Source organism: Neovison vison, chromosome 3 (assembly GCF_020171115.1).
Source record: "Neovison vison isolate M4711 chromosome 3, ASM_NN_V1, whole genome shotgun sequence".
In the NCBI taxonomy this organism is placed as follows: domain Eukaryota; kingdom Metazoa; phylum Chordata; class Mammalia; order Carnivora; family Mustelidae; genus Neogale; species Neogale vison.
Genome location: NC_058093.1, coordinates 106,934,612 through 106,946,203, shown reverse-complemented (window position 1 = coordinate 106,946,203; position 11,592 = coordinate 106,934,612). Strand labels below are relative to the sequence as shown.

Genomic DNA, 11,592 nt, shown 5'->3' with positions numbered 1-11,592 from the left:
ATAAAATTTCCTGTCACAGTCAAAGCCATGACATAAAGTAGGTAGTGGTTCTGAAGCTTGTTAGTCCAAATGGGATTCCTGAGTAAAAGGGGCTTCCTGAAATTCATAGGCAAAAGAAAACCCATAATTGGTTTTCCTATTTCCACCTGCCAACTGGACATCATTGGATGACTTAAAAGTGCTTATCTGAAGCTATGAAAATCCAGTCATTATCACATCTGCATCACATCTGCCCTCTTCCTGCCTTCTCATATCCAAAGAGCCATCAAACCTTGCCATATTATACTACTTTCATTTTTAAATTCTCCACCACCACCCCCGACCAACTTTCCATCTACACTCCTCTGTCTTATTATTCTCTGTTTTTCTTTAGCAGCCTCTGTCTCTGGCCTCTGTTCCTTTGAGAATTTCTTCTGCCCAGCTGACTGGATTCCATTTCCAAAACAGAAATTGTTGTATCATTCCCGGTCTGGAACTGCCTAGATGGCTTTCAATCACCCATAACAGTAGAAAGGGCTTTTGGCACCGAGGCCTCATACTGATTTCCAGCCTCCATTCTGCTGGTTCCCACAAGACAGTCTCTGCTTGAGCAGGACAAGATGATTTTAGTAACCCAGATGTCCCTGATCTATCCTGCCTCCATTTCTTTACATGTAGTGGAGTGCAACTCTTTTCTACTCTCCCCACACACCTCATCTTTTGAAAACCCTCCAGACTGGGAGATCTTCCTTAGTTCCCACAAAGAGATCCTTTCTTCTGTACTACAGTGGCCATTTGCACTTATTATCAGAGGGCTCATCACAATTCACTGGATAGAATGAAACTTTCCTGATTGAAATGATGGCAGCTAGGATAGTTGCAAAACCTACCTACCCATTGCTCATAAATCCTTTTTGAATTAATGAATAGATCAAACAAAAAAAAGTTTGACTGTCTCTGACCTCCCCTTCCTTTCTGTTCCCCTCCCCCCAACTCTAACTTAGAAACAAGATGGATGAAATCTTCAGTGGTATCTCTCTAGGATCTTTATCCCTTTGTTCCAGCATGACAAGCTAACTTCCGTGACTCAAGAACCAGAGTTGACCCTTTTATCTGGTCTCCAAATCATCTTGCCAAAACTCATGGCCACCTGAATTGACTTATTTATCTCACTAATAAAACATCCTTCCATAACATTTTCATTTTATAAAATGTTGAATAATTAAATTATCAAATGTGAATTACACTACCAAGAATTGTACACATTTAAAATTATTTAGTATTTGCTTCAAATTTTTTAAATTAAAAAATAATAAATTTTAGTAAATTATAATTTAGTGCCATACCCTATGTCATTCTCCCCTATTCCCTTCTTATTTCTCAGCCCTGGTCAGAAGTAATCTCCATCTTGAATCCAACCCATTTTTATAGTTTCACATGCACACATACACATAGACACATATACACACACTAATTTTCAAAAAGGATGCATTACACTGGCTTAACAAATTAGCATATTGATCGTGTGTCTGTGTTTTTAACTCATATAAATGTGATCACTTGGACATATTATGCTGCATTCAAAATATGCTTTGAAATCTACCTTTATATAACCATTGAGATAAATTTTTCCCATTATCTGATATATAGAATATATATTGTATTTAATATTACATTTAATTTTATTTGTCTTTTGAAGAATGTTTAGGCCATATATACTTTTTTCTGTTTACAAGTATTGATACAATAAATATTCATGTACCTGTACCAGAGTTTATATTTATACATCCTCTTTGTGTGTGCATGTATGTATATATACATATTCTTTATACACACATAATACATGTATATGTATATATTCTTTGCATATATATTCTTTGTTGAGTCATTTTTTATTTTAATAGGTATTAAAATTTGTTTTTCAAGTTTTATACTAATTTACATTATCATTAAAAATTCTAAACATTATTTACATTCTAAATTGATTTTCCTAATGGATCATATTTCCTGTCACTTTGTTTATGATACTTTTTGAGATTACTTTTGTTGTTACAAAAATGGTAGTTTTTTAGGAAGTCATTACATAATCTTTCTTTCTTTGATCTTTTTTTTTTTACTTTCTTCTTGAAAAATATATTCCTTACCTGATGCCATAAATATACTCTTTTATTTCTTCCAATAATTTGATGCTTCCTCTTCCATATTTTGCTTTTAAATCCATCTTTAAATTTTTTTGCTTGTGTAGAGATTGGGTAAATATTTTCATTTAGAATTGTATCTATCACATACCATATACATTTTGGGAAGATGTGTTTAAATCCATGAATTCTTATTAAAACACATTTACAAAAACAAAACAAAATAAAAAAGCACATTTACTTTACATAAATTTTTAAACTGGCATGTATTGATTGACATATAATGTGTGTTCCAAAAGACACATATTAACTGCACAGATTGATAAATTTTTACCACCATTCTGATAAAAAAACAGAACAGTAGAAGGAAAGGAAAAGTGAATTGGGGTAAATTGGAGGGGGAGATGAAGCATGAGAGACTGTGGATTCAGAGAAACAAACTGAGGGTTTTGGAGGGGTAGCGGGTGGGGAGTTGGGTGAGCTCGGTTTCCTTAATCTTTTGGTATCAGTTGAGTCCTGATTTGTGACCTAGTATGTGGTCTATTCTGGGGAAAGTTCCTTGTACACTCAAGAAGAATGAGTATTCTATTGTTTTTGGGTGGAATGTTCTGCATACATACATCTATGAGGTCTATTTAGTCCAATGTGTCATTTAATTCTCTTGTTTCTGTATTGATTTTCTGCTTGAATGATCTATTACTGCTAGTGATGTGTTAAGATTCCTTACTATTAATGTATTCATATCAATATGACTATCTTGATTAACAGTTGTCTTATGGAGTTGACTGCTCCCACATTGGGGGCATAAATATTTACAATTGTTAGATCTTCTTGGTAGATAGACCCTTTAAGAATGATGTAGTTTCCTTCTTTATTTCTGACTACAGACTTTACTTTAAAATCTAATTTATCTGATATAAGAAGCACTACCCCAGCCTTCTTTTGAGGCCCATTGGCATGAAAGATACTTCTCCATCCCTTTACTTTCAGTCTGGATGTAACCTTAGGTTCCAAATGGGTCTCTTGTAGATAACATATGGAGAGGTCCTATCATTTTATCCAATCTACAACCCTGTGCTGTTTTATGGGAGCATTTAGGCCATTCACATTGAGAGTGATTGAGAGATACATTTTTATTGACATCGCTTTAATGTCCTACGCTTTTGATGCCATGCCGATCAAAATTTCAATGCTTTCAATGCCATCCCAATCAAAATTCCACTGACACTTTTCAAAGACCTAGAACAAACAATCCTAAAATCTGTATGGAACCAGAAGAGATCCCAAATTGCTAAGGAAATGTTGAAAAAGAAAAATAAAGCTAGGAACATCACATCACCTGGTTTCAAGATTTACTACAAAGCTGTGATCACCAAGACAGCTTGATACTGGCACAAAAACAGACACATAGACAAGTGGAACAGGGTAGAGAACCCAGATATAGACCCTCAACTTTACGGTCAAATAATCTTGAACAAAGAAAGAAAAAATATACAGTGGAAAAAAAGTCTCTTCAATAAACAGTGCTGGAAAATTGGACAGCTATGTGTAGAAGAATGAAACTCGACCATTCTCTTACACCATACACAAAGATAAACTCAAAATGGATAAAAGACCTCAATGTGAGGCAGGAATCCATCAGAATCCTAGAGGAGATCATAGGCAGTAACCTCTTCGATATCAGCCACAGCAACTTCTTTCAAGATATGTCTCCAAAGGCAAATGAAACAAAAGCAAAAATGAACTCAAAAGCATCTGCACAGCAAAGGAAACAGTCAATCAACAAAGCAAAGAGGAAACCCACAGAATGGGAGAAGATATTCGCAAATGACATTGCAGACAAAGGGCTGATATTCAAGATCTATAAAGAACTCAAACTCAACACACACAAAACAGATAATCACATCAAAAAATGGGTAGAAGACATGAACAGACACTTCTCCAAAGAAGGAATACAAATGCCTAACAGCCACATGAAAATATGTTCATCGTTACTAGCCATCAAGGAGATTCAAATCAAAACCACATTGAGATACCACCTTACACCAGTTAGAATAGCCAAAATTAACAAGACAGTAAACAACATGTGTTGGAGAGGATGTGGAGAAAGGGGAATCCTCTTACACTGTTGGTGGGAATGCAAGTTGGTACAGCCACTTTGGAAAATGGTGTGGAGATTCCTTAAGAAATTAAAAATAGAGCTTCCCTATGATCCTTCAATTGCACTATTTGGTATTTACCCCAAAGATACAGAGGTAATGAAAAGAAGGACCATCTGTACCCCAATGTTCACAGCAGCAATGACCACAGTCGACCAGCTGTGGAAAGAACCAGGATGCCTTTCAACAGACAAACGGATAAAGAAGATATGGTCCATATATACAACAGAGTATTATGCCTCCATCAGAAAGGATGAATAACCAATTTTTGTATCAACATGGATGGGACTGGAAGAGACTATGCTGAGTGAAATGAGTCAAGCAGAGAGGGTCATTTATCATACGGTTTCACTTATTTGTGGAGCATAAAGAATAACACAGAGGACATGGGAAGATGGAGAGGAGGAGTGAGTTAGGAGAAATTGGAGGGAGAGATGAACCATGAGAGACTGTGGACTCTGAGAAACAAACTGAGGGTTTTGGAGGGAAGGAGGGTGGGGGCTTGGGTGAGCCTGGGGGTGGTTATTAAGGAGGGCATGTATTGCATGGAGCACTGGGTGTTGTACATAAACAATGAATTCTGGAACACTGAAAAGAAATTAAAAAAAAAATAGAGAAGTCCTCCTCAAATTCTCTGTAAGTGATTATCCATACAGGTAAATATTTCTTAACTTGTTACACTAAACATACATATAAACACAATTGATATATATATAAGCTAAACCCAACTATTAAAAAGGAGATTCTCAGATTGAAAAAAAATCAAAATTAATTAGCTATATATTGCTTAAATTATGCATACCAAAATAATAAATCATTTCTGTGTAAGGTTATTAAAAAAGAAAAAAGCAGGTGTATTCTAATCAAAATGAAGCTGATATAATAATGTAAATATAAGAAATAGAAATTAAGAAAACAAGTGAGTATACCAAAATTTATTTACCCATCCTGGTACTGATAAATATTTGGGCTGTTTCCACTTTGGACTCACATAAACATTGTAGCTATGACTATAGATAGATAGGTCTATCTATCTATCTATCTATCTATCATCTATCTATCTTTTCATGAATGCCATGCTTTTAGGTATATGCTTGGTGATAAAACTGCTGGTCATACAGTATGCAAGAATTTAACTTTAGTAGATACTGTAAAACAGATTTCCAAGGGACTGTATCAATTTACAGTCCCACAAGGAAAATGAGAGAATTTTAGTACTAAAGAATTATCTTTGTTTTCAATTACTGTCATTCTGATACATAGGTAAGAGCATCAGATTGTAGCATAATTTTTATTTCTACAATAACTAATCATGTAAAACACATTTTCATGTTTCCTAGCAATTTTGATAGACTTTTTGTAAAGTGACTTTTAAGTCTTTTCCTCAATTTTAAAATTGTATTGTCTGCCTTTTTTTAGTGACTGCTAGATCTCTCTGAAACAGGTTGATTCTCACACTTTTAAGCGTATGTTATGATGAGCACAAAGTCTTAAGTCTACTATAACCAAATCTATCAATCATTTCCTTTATAATTAGGACTTTCCATGTTCTGTTTAAGAAAACTTTGCTCAAAGATGATAAAAATATTCTTATATGTAATCTTCAATAAACTTTATTATTTTACCATTAATATTAGATCTACATGATCCACTTCAAATTAATTCCCATGCGTGGTGTAAAATAGAGGTTAGGGTAATTTTTTTCTATATAGGTATTTTGTTGATAAAGCTTTATTTATTAGACAAATCTATTACTTTTACCTTCATTGTTCTATCTGTACATTTTTACATGAATACCACACTGTCTTCCTTACTATAATATTATAATAAATCTTGACATCTACAAATATAAGTTGCCTAACTTGTTCTTTTTCCAGATTAATTTCACTATCCTTGGTCTTTTTTACTTCCATATACATTTTAGAATCAATGTGAAAATTTTCACACACACACACAAAAAAAAAAAATCAGCTCAGATTTTAGTTGAAATTGTAATATATCAATGGGCTGACTTTTAGGGAGTCCTAACAATTTTATTTCATCAAGCCTTTAATCCCTTACTATGAAATGCCATTCCTTTTTTTTAGTTGTTCTATGTTCTTTCTCAGTAGTATTTTGTAGTTCCCTGTGTCCATGTCTTCCAAATCTTTTCTAGATTTATTTCTAGAGTTGCTTTACAGTACTATAAATGATAGCCATTTGTGAAATATTATCTTTTAATTATTTATAGCAATATACCTATAAAAAGGCATATTGAAATGAATCCAGAGATCTTACTAAATTTACTCAGTAATTTTAATAATTTATCTCTAGACATTTTTGAATTTTCTAAGTACACAATCTCATTATGAATGGGTGCCATGTTACATCAAATGTACTTTCTGTAACTATTAACGATCAAGTGAGCTGCTCATTTATTTTGCTATTATAGTGGATTACATTGTTTGATTTTCAAATGTTTAACCAACTTTGTATTCTGGAATAAAACTCATTTATTTATGATGTATTATCCTATCAGTATATCTCTGGATTTAAACTGCTAATGTTGTGTCCAGGGTTTTTGCATGTATGTTTATGAGGAAATTTAGTTTGGAATTTCCCTTTCCTGCAGTATCTTTTTTTTTTTTTTTAAGATTTTATTTATTTGACAGAGAGAGATCACAGTAGACAGAGAGGCAGGCAGAGAGAGAGAGAGGGAAGCAGGCTCCCTGCTGGGCAGAGAACCCAATGTGGGACTCGATCCCAGGACCCTGAGATCATGACCTGAGCCGAAGGCAGCAGCTTAACCCACTGAGCCACCCAGGCACCCTTTCCTGTAGTATCTTAATAGATTTTAGTTTCAAGTTTATTCTAGTCCTTCAAGAGGACTTGAGCAGTTTTCTCCCATTAATTATGAATTAATTTATTTCATAGATCTAGGACTATTCAGACTTTCTATTTCTTCTTGAGTGTGTTTTGTTAAGTGAGATTTTCCTAGGATTTCATCTATTTTTTCAAGTTGATTTACATAGTTGTTTACGATATCCTCAGATTAATGTTTCATGTATGTGCATTTTATTATGGGTGGTCTGTGCATTACATGAACTTTCCTTTGTTAGTCTTGCTAGTAGTTTATCAAATTTATTAGTCTTTTCAAGTGATCAACATTTTGTTGGGTTTCTCAATTGTGCATTTACTTTGCCATTTTAAAATTTTCTAACCTCTATTTTCTTTAATATTAATTTGAAGCTTTTTTACTAAATAATTAACATGTCTCCTCTCCCTTGCTTTATTATAAAAGAAATGTAGCTACTGTTACCCTTTTCTTTTTATCGCCTTTTATTTTTTAGCTTAATCAATGTGTGGTAGACAGAATAAAGAATGTCCCTAAAATGTCTATGTTGTAACCCTTGGAATCTGTGAATATGTTACCTTGAATGGAAAAAAAAAAAAAAAAAGACTTTGAACAAGTGATTAGTTACAGAATTTGAAATGGGGAGATTTTCCTGGATTACTCATGTGGGCTCAAAGAAATCAAAGGGGTCCTTAAAAGGGAAAGATGGGAGGCAAGAAAGTCAGACAAGGAAATGTGACCATGGAAGCAAAAGAGAGAATGGAGGTTTGAAGATGCTACTTTCTTGTCTCTGAAGTTGGAGAAAAAGGCCAAGAGCCAAAGAATGCATGTAGCCTTGAGAGCTGGAAAAGGCAAGGAAGTATATTCTCCCCAAGGTATAAGAAATACATCAAACCTCCAGACATCTTGATTTTAGCCTATTGAGAATAATTTCAGACTTCTGATCTCCAGATTTTAAGATGATAAGTTTGTTTTTTTAAAGAGCTAAATTTGTAGGCCTTTGGCGCAGCAGTGCTAGGAAACCAGTATCACATATTTAAACTTATTTTGGTTAGGTTTTATTTGAACCTGCTTTTTCCAGCCAGGTTCAATGTTTTCCTCCTCAGCTACATTCTCAGTGGTTTCCTCCAGGAGAGTCAATGGATATTAAACTTTAATAACCTTCATATTTCTTAAATGCCTTGATTCTGCTCTGACACCTGCCATGTAGTGTAATGGTATAACAAGTAGAATCACTCTCAAATCAGGTACTTTAAAGATAACTAACAGTTTAGTAACCTTATTTATTTTTAATGAATAAAAGCCCATTGTCAAACTAATTGCTCTTACATTGTGGAAAATCTGACTTCTTCCCCCTCTCATAGACATTTAAGGTTATTTTCTCTTTATCCCAGATATTAGTGAGGATTTCCCCTTCCTTTTTCATTTTTATTTTTTTTAAGATTTTATTTATTTGACAGACAGAGATCACAAGTAGGCAGAGAGGCAGGCAGACACAGAGAGAGGGGGAAACAGGCTCCAGGCTGAGCAGAATGCCTGATATGGACTCGATCCCAGGACCCTGGTACCATGACCTGAGCCAAAGGCAGAGGCTTTAACACACTAAGCCACCCAGGTGTCCCTCCCCTTCCTTTTTTAAGGAAAACCTATATATTTTATTTAACATAAAAATATATATTTTATCTAGCCTTCCTTTTTGTTTGGAAGAGATAAGGAGGATTTTTCCTTATGCTCCCTCACTCATCTGGACCTAGAAAGGCTCTAGAGCTATTTAATGAGAAATGGAAGAGCTGTATTAAGACTTCTTGAAATATGACACATTTAATTAAAACACATCTATTGATTTTAACACATTTGTGCATTCTTTGTATTGTTTCAAAAATTTCTTAGTAAGTACTATTCTGTCCTGATCCTATATTTTCCTCTTTATTGCTTTTCCTAGGGCTCTGAATACCATAATATTCACATAAAATACAGAATCATGTTTTAGTTTAACCACTTTAATATATTTCTTTAAATTATGTAGATAGAGACAGGGTTCTTATCTCATGCTACAATTAATCATTAAGGAAGATGATATCATCTTTCAAGGAAGAAAATAGAGAAGGTGTTATATATGTTAATTAAGTTTCCTGACGTGTTTTTATAAAATGTTGATACTGTAGGTATCTTTGCAAGATCATTTTTTATAATTAATTAAACTAATTGAGTAAAAACAATCCGTAATTAGCAGAACACTCATACATGTGTGTACGTATATACACGCACATGCACCCATGGCAGCTCTCCTTTTCTTGTGAACACCAATTTTCTTTCTTTTCTTTTATTTTAAGTTTGTTTGTTTGTTTGTTTGTTTAAAGATTTTATTTATTTATTTGACAGAGAGAGATCACAAGTAGGCAGAGAGGCAGGCAGAGAAAGAGGAGGAAGCAGGCTCCCTGCTGAGCAGAGAGCCCAATGCGGGAATCGATCCCAGGACCCTGAGATCATGACCTGAGCCGAAGGTAGCGGCTTGACCCACTGAGCCACCCAAGCGCCCCTATTTTAAGTATTTTTTAAGGATTTTATTTAATTACTTGAGAGAGAGAGAGAGAGAGAACATAAGTAGGGAGAGGGCAGAGAGAGAGGTAGAAGCAGACTTCCTGCTAAGCAGGAAGTCCAACTCGTGGCTTCCATGCCAGGACCCCGGGGATCATGACCTGAGCCGAAGGCAGATGCTTACTGAGCCACACGGGCACTGTAGCGCCATTTTTCTTATTAAAAATAAAATAAATGCTTCCTACAACTCAGAGTAGGTATTCTCATTATTCAGTAGGAATAATTTTGTTTTAAAGTTATGAGTGCTGCACTTTCCTCTTTTGAAGAATGAGTAGTTGTACGGTATCAACGCATGTGGACAGTTTATGAGAGGAATTCAAAGATCTCATAGGTGAAAATGACAGGAACTGCTCAGAATGGCAAATGAGAGCCCACTGGGAAGGGAGAACCTCCTTGAAGCCAGGCTGCTTCCTTAGGCCCCCAGGCACTCACTCAGCTATGCACTGAACTCTGAAATGTTTCCCCTTCTCCCTGCCAATCCCAGCATCAAAATCTTCATCCTGTGGTTGTCAGTAGTGGCTACAGAGGAGGCAATTCATATTGATGCAAACAAGAAAGGATACAAAAATCTTGGCCTGTGGAGGTATAACCCTGAAGGATAAATCCCAGCATCACCACCCATCAGTAAATTCACAACCTGCCTCTTCCGAGTTTTCCCTTCAAGGAAATGGAAGACAGCAAATATAACTGCCTCTTGCAATAATTATGAGGAACCAATGAGAAAACATGCATGCAAACGGGCCAGATATGCGATGCAGCCTGCAGATATAGCCTGCAGATACAGTATGTAGAGAACAAAGCACTAAATCTAAAGCATAGTCCAAAGCCAAGACATGCACCGAATGCTGTTATTTATGAACTATAGAGTGGTATGTGATTGTTCACTGTAATAACAACATTCCTACAAATTCGCATGTCACCCTTGCTCAGGGGCTATGCTAATCTTCTCCATATCATTCCAATTTTAAAATAGGTGCTACCAAAGCAAGCACACAACAATATTCTCAATAAGTATGAACACCTAATGTGTTCTCCAAGAATTCTTTCCCTTTTATACGACTCAGTTTTGGTGGAGGGGTTTGGTATATACGCTGTAATGTGTAGGCAACTGACAGGACTGTGAAAGCCAGCCAGGAAACAGAAAGAGACAGCAGAGAGGGTTGGTATACTAAAACCTTAAGGTGTCCCTCAGATCAGGCAGATGGGAAATAGTGTGTTTTTGTTTCCATTAGACAAGGACTGCCTTGTACTAGCACGAATATACAAGCCACTTAGCAAATTTATTTTAATTCAAATTGTAATGACATTCAGTGCAACATTCTCCAGAAGTTAACAGCTCTCCCGACAAGCAGCAGCCGGTAGTTTGTGTGGCACTAATATGCAGTTAAGTAGTTTGGGCTACTCAGACATCTGGCTCAAGCCAAACAGCTGGAAAAACGCAGCTATTAACCTTTTGTTTGCAGTGAGAGCTATCCCTAAAGATAGCTTTGTGAGAGACTAAAATACCTTGTCGTGATGCAGACCACTTTTCTAATTGCAGGTGGTGGTGTTATGCCTTCTTTTCCACATATTTAGGAAAGAGAATCCTGTCTAGTTTTGACTATTGGATCTGTGTGTTATTTTTGCATACACCCCATTACATTTAAGCTCACCATATGCAGGCAGAGTGGGGCTCTATAGAAAAACAGTACACTATGTCTAAAACCAAAGAAGCAGTACCTTAGGGAGGGCATTTGATGAAAGGGAAATTAAATTGACATTTTTAAAAATTATTGTACCAAAAGTGCAGGTCCACAGATATATATGTGAGAGCTAATCAGATATATACGTTAGTTCTTTATTACTTTTCTCATTTTTTAATGAGAGCTGATAAGAGCTAATCAGA

At 35.4% G+C, this 11,592-nt stretch overlaps 1 non-coding gene across 1 annotated transcript; it reads right to left on the bottom strand.

The window, feature by feature from the left end:
* Positions 1 to 10,595: 10,595 nt before the first annotated feature.
* On the bottom strand, positions 10,596 to 10,699 carry LOC122903817. Its single transcript, XR_006384039.1, has one exon. It is a non-coding gene; the product is annotated as a U6 spliceosomal RNA (small nuclear RNA).
* Between the last annotated feature and the right edge of the window lie 893 nt (positions 10,700 to 11,592).